Raw genomic sequence first — 10,732 nt, 5'->3', positions numbered from 1 at the left:
CTTTACAAATTTGGTTCTCTCTATGCCAACCCCCCTCTCTTTTTCGTAAGACTGAGGTATAGGTAGGGCTAAAAAAAAGCAAAAAAAAGAGTCAAATCGCACCATCTCTATAATAAGTAAATGCCTTTTTTTCTCCTGAGGTTGTCGGAATTATTCGCAATAAAATATTGGCTACAATTGAGGAGGTCTTATCAATGAAATTTCCATTTCCACGGGATCTAGGCATAATTCCCAACCCATTCTATATAGAATTGTTTTCATTCCTTCACAAAATAACATAAAAACAAACACATTCGATTCTTATAATTATAAATAGATTGATCCATATGCTCTACTCTAAATCCATATGCTTTAAATGGATAAGAGAGATATGGATTTTCCGCTCAGCTCAAATTGTATCCTTTTCCTTCTGCTTGGACACGAAGAGATATGAAATATTTGACTAAGACTGGATTTCATTCCACTTTCCTATTTCTGAACAACAACTTATGTTATCAACTATTTCGTGTTTTCAAAGTTATTAATTGTCTCATACCCTATTTTTGATTTCGATAGTATGGTGTAGCGTATCTTATGCAAACGGAATTCTAAGGTTTCTTTATTTTATTATGCAATAAGAAGAATTCTTCCATTTTCTTTTTCTTTAGTTGCGGGAAAACCCAAATTAAAACTTTTATTTTATAGCGAGCGCAATTTCTAGTAAAAAATCCTGTATCCTTCCACTTAGATCAAAAGGAATTTTTCCAATAGAACTATGGAACCCCCGAGTGGTTGCGGTTGTACCTGTACTGCAGGAATAAGAAAACTCGCTATTCACTCAGTTTATTTTCCATAATAAGTTATGTAGGAGAGATGGCCGAGCGGTTCAAGGCGTAGCATTGGAACTGCTATGTAGACTTTTGTTTACCGAGGGTTCGAATCCCTCTCTTTCCGTTTTTCTTAATTCATCAACGTTAAGGATCACAATGTATCAAATCAAATAACAATTTTTTCCAGCAATAATATAATATCTTATATTATCTTATTTTGATTTAATAGAAATTAGAAATTCTCTATAGCAAATTACTGTGGTATGTAAAATACACATAGAGGAAAAAAGAAAAAAGGATCCTAATCCTAGGGTTAATCAATTTTAGCTAGTTGATGGGAAAATACAAATTAATGGTAATGGTCTTAGGGCGATTTAGTTCGGGGAAAGGGGAAGGGGAAGAAAATTCTATGAACCTTTCCTTTTTTCGTTAAGTTCAAGTCTGACGAGAGTAATATTCTACAACTAACAACTCATTTATTTTGAGACCGACCCACTTCCTATCTAGGATTTTATTTACTAGTCCTTTATATTCCAACGTGTCAATCGCCAAATGCTTTGGCAATTTCCCCGGGTCCGATGAAGCAATATAATTTTGAACCAGACCTTTTGATCTTTGGTTATCTTTCGTAGTAATAATATCTCGGGGTTTGCAACGAAAACTTGGTATATTGACTATACGACCATTAACTAAAATATGTCTATGGTTGACTAATTGGCGGGCCCCAGGAATGGTTGAAGCCATACCCAATCGAAAAAGGATATTATCCAAACGCATTTCAAGTAATTGTAGTAAAACCTGGCCTGTTGACCTTTTTGCTTTTCCAGCGATATGTACATATCTAAGTAATTGTCGTTCTGTCAGACCATAATGAAAACGCAATTTCTGTTTTTCTTGAAGACGAATACGATATTGCTCCTTTTTCCCAGAATTGAATTTTTTTTTAAGATTACTTCCGGATTTAGGTGTTTTTCTAGTGAGTCCTGGTAAAGCTCCCAGACGGCGTATTTTTTTTAAACGAGGTCCTCGATAACGGGACATGAAGACTCCTTTTTTTATTTTATTGAAATTTCATTTTACACAATTAATTTCATTGTATTTACATTACAGAATACATCGAAATTAAAACTGAATTAAACTACAGGATAAACAGAGTAAAATCAACTAAAGTACCCCAAAAAATGGAATTTCATCAAAATCTTTTTTTTTTGTATATATATTATTTATTTTATTGTTTTGTATCTAGCAAAATTGTAAGGTAAAAAACATAAAAGATCCTGGATTCTCCATTTAATTCGGAAAAAAAGAGATTCTTGTTCGTAGAACATCGATAGAGAAAAAAAAGCCGACTATCGGATTTGAACCGATGACCCTCGCATTACAAATGCGATGCTCTAACCTCTGAGCTAAGTGGGCTTACATAACGGAAATAGTGTAACAAATAGAAATAGGTATAGTATAGGAAATCCGTAAAATCTCAGATATTAGTTATTAATCTTAGCTATTAACTAGTTCTAAATTTGAAGTTATACTTATAAAAATAAAAAAATACTAAAACTTCTTAAAGATAAAGTTAGCTTGATATGCTTAACTATAGGATATTAAAAAATAAAATTATAGAATTTATTGGTATTTTCATTCGATCATTATAGACTTTATTATTTGTTAATAATTTGAGGATTAATATTTCACTAAGGGGAACATAGAGTCAGAGTAAATAAAATTGCTAATTCTGATTAGAAAAAAAGAATAAATATCAAGCGTTATAGTATAATTTTGAATACTATAAAAAAGTAAGACGGGAGGTGGGGGAGATAAAAACTTTTGGATATATTGATTCGGATTGAATTGCAAATACATCAAGGATAGAATCAATTCAATTCTGAATTGCAATAAGCAAGCGAGGTCTCTCAAATAGAGTCGAACTGAACTGCTAGACTACGTTGAGTGATGAACTCAATGATTCAAAAAAAAAACTAAGAGATGGATGAAATTACACAAGGAATCCTGGTCTCAAAGAAGAGGGAAATGGGGATATGGCGAAATCGGTAGACGCTACGGACTTGATTGTATTGAGCCTTGGTATGGAAACCTGCTAAGTGGTAACTTCCAAATTCAGAGAAACCCTGGAATTAAAAAAGGGCAATCCTGAGCCAAATCCGTGTTTTGAGAAAACAAGGGGTTCTCGAACTAGAATACAAAGGAAAAGGATAGGTGCAGAGACTCAATGGAAGCTGTTCTAACGAATCGAGTTAATTACGTTGTGTTGTTAGTGGAATTCCTTCTAGTTCTAAATTAGAGAAAGAGGGGTTTTATACCTTATACATTTAATAAACACGTATAGATACTGACATAGCAAACGATTAATCACAGAACTCATATTATATTCTAATTATAATATAGGTTCTTTATCTTTTTTAAAAATGAAATTAGAAATGATAATGATTATGAAATAAAAAACTCATATCATAATTTTTTTTTTTCATTATTGTGAATCCACTCCAATCGAATATTGAATAATCAAATTCTTCAATTAAAATTCAAAGTTTTCGAGATCTTTAAAAAAGTGGATTAATCGGACGAGGACAAAGAGAGAGTCCCATTCTACATGTCAATACTGACAACAATGAAATTTCTAGTAAAAGGAAAATCCGTCGACTTTATAAGTTGTGAGGGTTCAAGTCCCTCTATCCCCAAATCCTCTTTTATTCCCTAACTATACTATATTATTATTATTTATCCTCTTTTTTTTTTTCTTTTTATCAATGCACTTTTTTTTCTTTTTATCAATGCAATGGGTTTAAGATTCATTAGCTTTCTCATTCTACTCTTTCACAAAGGAATGCGAAGAGAACTCAATGGATCTTATCCTATTCATTGAATAGATTTCTTTTTTATTAGAGTATCGGCAAGAAATCTTGGTTATTCACTCTATTTTTAAGTTTTATTTAAGTAAACCATGCACAATGCATAGGACTACCCCCCCCATTTTCAAATTTAAAATTTGAAATACTTTAATTAATTTTTAGTCCTTTTAATTGACATAGATACAAATACTCTACTAGGATGATGCACAAGAAAAGGTCAGGATAGCTCAGTTGGTAGAGCAGAGGACTGAAAATCCTCGTGTCACCAGTTCAAATCTGGTTCCTGGCAGAGAAAAAAAAAAAAAAGATCCACCGAATAGGTATTGATCCAAATACCTCGAGATGGATTGTGATACATATTCATTAATAATATTTATTCATCTAAGTGGATAAATCTATAATATAAATATAGAGGCACTTCTTTTTCTTTTTAAAGAAGTTTTAAAATATATCTTTTCTTTATGATAAAGAAGGGGGTGAGATTCCCCTTTATTTTTTTGCGTTTCTTAATTTTGTATTCCGCTATTCCGACGAATATTTTTTTAGTCTTGCTTATCTTTATCTTATCTTATTTTCCTAGTTGTGCTAAGTAATGTGCGCGGTACAAAGTTCCTGGTAGAGAACTTCTTTGAGTCATCCTATTTTTCTGTTCATATGAAGGAAATTAATATGCGATTTTCAAAATAGGGGAATCCAAATGAAACCCTTTTTTTGCTCAGTCTATCTGGAATGCTTTTGTATAATTAGGAATTAATTATAAATAGGTATTCCGTTTCATCTAGGAAAAGAACCTAAAAATATTCCTTGACTTGAATAAAATCTGGAGTTGTGTTGTATAAGTGAGCATGAATTTCTTATCATTCAATGAGCATCTTGTATTTCATAAAAATTGGTGGGTTATATAATCCTTACGTAAGGGCCAGCCTATCCAACTTTCAGGCATTAGGATACGTTTAAGGCGCGGATGATTATCATAAGAGATTCCCACCATATCATAAGATTCGCGTTCTTGAAAATCGGCACTTCTCCAAATCCAGAAGACAGACGGAATTCTAGGATTATCCTTTTGGGCAAAGACTTTTATGCAGACTTCTTCTGGATTATCTATACCATATTGTATTCTCGTAAGATGATACACGCTAGCTAAAGATCCACCGGGTGCTACATCATAAGCACATTGGGAGCGTAAATAATTGTAACCATATACATATAAAATGACAGCAATGGAATCCCAATCCCCTGCTTTTATTTGTAAAGTCTCTATTCCTCGGTGATCAAAGCCCAAAGATCTATGAACCACCTCATGTTTGACTAGCCAATTAGATAACCAACCCTGCTGCATTGTCTTCATCTCTCCCTCTTTGTATAAATATTTCACATTTCGGATGCAAGTTTGAAAGATTGCCCTGCTTTTTATTTTTCTACACAAAAGAGCCCCTCTCCTAATTCACTAATTTGTAGGAAGGTACTGAACTTTTGGATTTGAAAAAAGTTTCAGAAGATATATCTAATGTAGATGGTGATTGATAGAGCAATTCTTGCTCATAAGTTCCTGTATGAGTACTGCGCCTAACATAAAGCTTGTGACTGGTAGTAAAACATCTATTTTTATTTTGAGATAGAGTTTGATCCTCAACTATTTCTCGCGATATCTTCTTACGAAGTTTTGTTAGGGCATCTATAACTGCCTCCGGTTTAGGTGGGCAGCCCGGCAAGTAGACATCCACAGGAATTAACTTATCAACTCCCCGAACAGTACTATAGGAATCCGTACTGAACATTCCCCCTGTAATAGTACAGGCTCCCATAGCAATGACGTATTTTGGTTCAGGCATTTGCTCGTATAATCTCACTAAAGAGGGAGCCATTTTCATTGTTACCGTACCGGCTGTTAAAATTAGGTCTGCTTGCCTAGGACTTGATCTTGGTACCAATCCATAACGATCAAAGTCGAATCGTGAGCCTATTAATGAAGCAAATTCAATGAAACAACAACTGGTACCGTATAGAAGGGGCCATAAACTGGAGAGTCTTGACCAATTCGAAAGATCATTTGGTGTAGTTGAAATAACAGAATTGGAACTTGTTTGGTCAAGTAAGGGAAACTCAATCAAATTCATAACTGTCTCAATAGAATCTTTTCCTTCTTTTTTTTTGTCTAAATATTCAGTTAAGACCATTCCAAGGCTCCTTTTCGCCATGCATAAACTAAACCAACAACTAAGATAAGCACGAAAATCAAAGCTTCGATAAAAACGGATACACCCAATACGTCGAAACTCATTGCCCAAGGGTATAGAAAGACGGTTTCCACATCAAAAACAACAAAAACGAGCGCAAACATATAATAGCGTATTCGGAATTGTACCCAAGCCCCTCCCATGGGTTCTATACCCGATTCATAACTAGAAAGCTTCTCTGGTCCTTCACTAACCGGGGCTAAAAGTCCTGAAATCGAAAATGCCAAAATAGGAATAAGGCTTGCTATTATTAGAAATGTCCAAAAAATATCATATTCGTGAAGCAGAAACATAATGTACTCCCATTAATGTGGAATAGGCGGAACTTAAATTAGTCAATTCAATTCAGCATTGTCAATTTATCCAGAACTTCTCTCTTTTCCTCGGTGAAACAAGAATCTTTTTTGTTCAAACAAAAGCGCTTAGTTTAAGTTTAGCCTTTGTTTCCTCTGTGCTGCATCTTCTTTAAAGATTCATCCAATGGAATCCCAACTCCCTTTCTTTTGGATTTCCATTCTATTTAGATATGGTGTATGTAGATCTAATTCTTATATAAAGAAAACTTTCTCGTTTCACTTTGTCTCGCTTTCTCTAGAATCTCTAGAAAAAAGAATAGCTCTATCCTTTATTTAATATTTAATAATAAAATAATAAGAGACTATTAAATAAAAATGAGAATACTACTAAATTAGAACCTAATTAAGATAGTAGGACTAATCTATGCAGTATAATTAATGAGAAGTAATACTATAAAATAAAAATAAAGAACTCTATTTCAGAACTATGAGACAGAATATTCTGTTTTCTTATTTACTCTTTACTTTATTTTTTCTATTTAAAGTTGATCAATTTACATAATGTATCTATAAACAAAGTAATAAATATACTTAAAACAAAGTAGGAATTCGCAAAATGGATAAAATCATTGCAGTTATTATAGGGAAGTCTAGAGATATCCTATTTGAAGGAGGACGGGATTCAAATCAGGGAAAGGATCCTTTCTTCTATTGATTTGATAGAAATTCGTTTTTCTTTTCCTGTCTGTATGATTTTGATTTTCGATGAATGAGCCTTTGGTAATGCTTTTATCTCTATTCTATGTCGCAGGCGCCTATCCAGTCTATAAACAAATACTAATGAGAAAATGAAAACTATACTAAACTAAAGAAAACATAGGATAGAGATCCTAAAATCTAAAAAAGGGCATATTAGGGCTATACGGATTCGAACCGTAGACCTTCTCGGTAAAACAGATCAAACGGATTATTATCGAAATGATTTGAACTGTTTCAAAGACCCAACATGCATTTTTTTGCATTGGGCTCTTTCATAAACTGATTTAAAGATCAGTTAGTCCACCATAGTTTTTCTTTACGGAAAGATAATGAGATGGCTCCCTGTGCTCTGATTGATTTTTTGTATTATGATCTATCTAGGAGCAATACCAAAGTGTTTCAAAGGAGGATTACCTTGACTTAGGTCTGCCTCCGGTCTAAATTAAATCAACCTAAGTGAAATGGAGTCTCTATCGTTCCACTGCAAGAGTTAACTATGAGACTTCATACACCTTAAAGTTCATAGAACGAAAAGAAGTTTTTTGGAGGCCCTTATCCTCATTACGCCTAGCATTTAGTGGGCTGGATATTTACCTTATCAACTAGCAAATCCATAAGGGTTCTATTTGATTAGGCACCTGAATTGGCACCTGAATCGGACTGAACCGACTGTTTGTCAGGCTACTGTTCTCCTATTCTCTCGAATCTATGAAGTAAGACATTGATTTTGCAATAAGATCGATTATGTTCATTGCATAATAAGCTCCTTTGAAAAGCATTGGCGCACGTGTAAACGAGTTGCTCTACCGAACTGAGCTATAGCCCTTATCAGAGATATCTTAACATATAGATAATTTCTTGTCAAGATGAATATTTTCTAATGCCAGAGGATACCCCTTTGATCTGTATCTGTTTAGTATTTAGTTTAGTATTTAGTATATAACAGACCAATAACAGAGCGGTATTGCTTAGAAAAGGGATTCAATATATAATCGATCGAAGTAATGGGTCTTCCTTTGTGGTGATAAATTGCCTACTTAACTCAGTGGTTAGAGTATTGCTTTCATACGGCGGGAGTCATTGGTTCAAATCCAATAGTAGGTAAGTAGGTAGAAAAATTACTAGATAGCATTGGACTTACTTCGCTTCGCTATCTAATAACTTTTTCTACCCCTCTTCCCTTTTTCTTTGTATCAACTATAAACCACTGGATTGTCTTCAATTGGATGGGGGAATCCAATTGACAGCCTCGATTCGTATCCTAGCTCGTCTGAGAGCGAGCTTCGCTTCAACCAAATCTTTCGTACCCTCAGCTTTACTCAAGTTAGCTTCGGCTATTTCAAGTGCCTTTTGAGCTTCTTCCGGATCAATATCACTACCCAGTTCCGCATCATTTCCTAAAATGATGATCTCATTATTAACTATTCTCGCAAAACCGCTCCACAGAATCGCTGTTAACCATTGGTCGTTGAGGAGGCGTATTCTCAAAGGACCCATATCTACTGCTGTGTTAATGGGGGCGTGGTTTGGTAATACGCCAATTTGGCCACTATTAGTGGATAAAATGATTTCTTTCACTTCACAATCCCAAATAATTCGCTTAGGAGTCAGTACATAAAGATTTAATTTCATTTCTTCGATTTGTTCTCCTCTTCTAAGGTTATAGCTTTCGTGCTAGCTTCATCGATGTTACCCACCAAATAAAAAGCCTGTTCAGGTAGGCCGTCTAATTCTCCGGAAAGGATTAGTTGAAATCCCCTAATAGTTTCCGCAAGAGCAACATACTTTCCTGGAGAACCAGTAAAAACTTCTGCCACAAAGAACGGTTGTGATAAGAAACGCTCAATTTTTCTTGCTCTTGCTACAGTTAAACGATCCTCTTCCGATAATTCATCCAAGCCAAGAATTGCGATAATGTCCTGAAGTTCTTTGTAACGTTGTAAAGTTTCCTTAACTCTTTGCGCAGTTTCATAATGTTCGTTGCCAACGATCCGAGGCTGTAACATAGTCGAGGTTGAATCTAAAGGATCTACTGCTGGATAAATACCCTTGGAAGCTAATCCTCTGGAAAGTACGGTAGTAGCATCCAAATGTGCAAATGTTGTGGCAGGGGCAGGGTCGGTCAAATCGTCTGCAGGTACATAAACTGCTTGAATCGAAGTTATAGATCCCTTTTTAGTAGAAGCAATTCTTTCTTGCAAAGAACCCATTTCTGTACTAAGAGTAGGTTGATAACCCACTGCGGAGGGCATTCTCCCTAATAAAGCGGATACCTCTGATCCTGCTTGAACAAAACGAAAGATATTATCGATAAATAAAAGCACGTCTTGCTTATTAACATCTCGGAAATATTCCGCCATAGTTAGGGCAGTTAAACCAACTCTCATACGAGCTCCCGGTGGTTCATTCATTTGGCCATAGACTAGAGCTACCTTTGATTCCTCAATATTTTTTTCATTAATTACTCCGGATTCCTTCATTTCCATATAAAGATCATTTCCTTCACGAGTCCGTTCCCCTACTCCACCGAATACGGATACGCCCCCATGAGCTTTAGCAATGTTATTGATTAATTCCATGATCAGTACTGTTTTACCTACTCCAGCCCCCCCAAATAGTCCTATTTTTCCTCCACGTCGATAAGGAGCTAAAAGATCGACGACCTTAATACCTGTTTCAAAGATGGATAATTTCGTATCTAACTCGATAAAGGCAGGCGCAGATCTATGAATAGGGAACGTTGCACTACTATCTACAGGACCCAAATTGTCAACAGGCTCCCCAAGAACGTTGAAAATTCGTCCGAGAGTAGCTCCACCGACCGGAACACTGAGAGGAGCTCCCGTGTCAATCACTTCCATTCCTCTCATCAACCCGTCCGTAGCACTCATAGCTACAGCTCTAACTCGATTATTTCCTAATAATTGTTGTACCTCACAAGTCACATTAATTTGCTTATCGGCAGTGTCTCTACTCTGGACTACCAAAGCGTTATAAATATAAGGTAACTTGCCTGGGGGAAAAGTGACATCCAGCACGGGTCCAATAATTTGATCGATACGACCTGTACTTTTTTCTTCAATTGTGGAAACCCCGGGAGGAGAAGTAGTAGGATTGGTTCTCATAATTATCACATAATTAAAAAAAAGGAATTTGTCGAAATTTTTCTTTTTTTATTGTTGAATAATGCCAAATCAAATCAAAAAAAATCCAAAAGTAAAAAGGAAATGAATTAGTTAATTCAATAAGAGAGAAAAGGGGACCAGGACTTGATTTCGTTGCCCAAGCGAATCCCATTCAATCGTTTACTCATGGAATGAGTCCATTGGAAAGTTCAATCAATCTTTTTTTTCATATACATTTTGCCTTTTGTGGAGGATCTGTGCCTACTCTACTTTCCTATCTAGGACTTCGATATACAAAATATATACTACTGTGAAGCATAGATTGCTGTCAACAAAGAATTTTATTAGTATTTAGTTAGGTATTTGCATTCAAAATAAGAAAAGAGAACTATTAAGAACTTGTAAAATAAGGATTAGGAATTAATTTGGGTTGCGCTATATCTATCAAAGAGTATACAATAATTATGGATTTGGTAAATCAAATCCATGGTTTAATAACGAACCGTGTTAACTTACCATAACAACAACTCAATTCCTATCGAATTCCTATATTGGAATTCCTATAGGATAGAACATACACAGGGTGTACGCATTATATATGAATGAAACATATTCATTAACCTAAGCATGCCCTCA

At 35.0% G+C, this 10,732-nt stretch overlaps 3 non-coding genes across 3 annotated transcripts; 2 read left to right on the top strand and 1 right to left on the bottom strand.

Annotated features, from left to right (window-relative positions):
• Window positions 1–846: 846 nt before the first annotated feature.
• TRNAS-GGA (transfer RNA serine (anticodon GGA)) lies at window positions 847–933 on the top strand. The gene has a single exon. It is a non-coding gene; the product is annotated as a tRNA-Ser (tRNA).
• Window positions 934–2,152: 1,219 nt separating this feature from the next.
• Window positions 2,153–2,225, bottom strand: TRNAT-UGU (transfer RNA threonine (anticodon UGU)). The gene has a single exon. It is a non-coding gene; the product is annotated as a tRNA-Thr (tRNA).
• A 1,667-nt stretch (window positions 2,226–3,892) lies between these two features.
• TRNAF-GAA (transfer RNA phenylalanine (anticodon GAA)) lies at window positions 3,893–3,965 on the top strand. Its single transcript has one exon. It is a non-coding gene; the product is annotated as a tRNA-Phe (tRNA).
• The last annotated feature ends 6,767 nt before the right edge of the window (window positions 3,966–10,732 follow it).

The sequence above is a fragment of the Triticum urartu genome, unplaced genomic scaffold (genome assembly GCF_056163025.1).
Source record: "Triticum urartu cultivar PI428250 unplaced genomic scaffold, HENAU_Tu73 scaffold2, whole genome shotgun sequence".
Lineage (NCBI taxonomy): Eukaryota > Viridiplantae > Streptophyta > Magnoliopsida > Poales > Poaceae > Triticum > Triticum urartu.
This window is presented reverse-complemented; position numbering and strand designations above follow the sequence as displayed.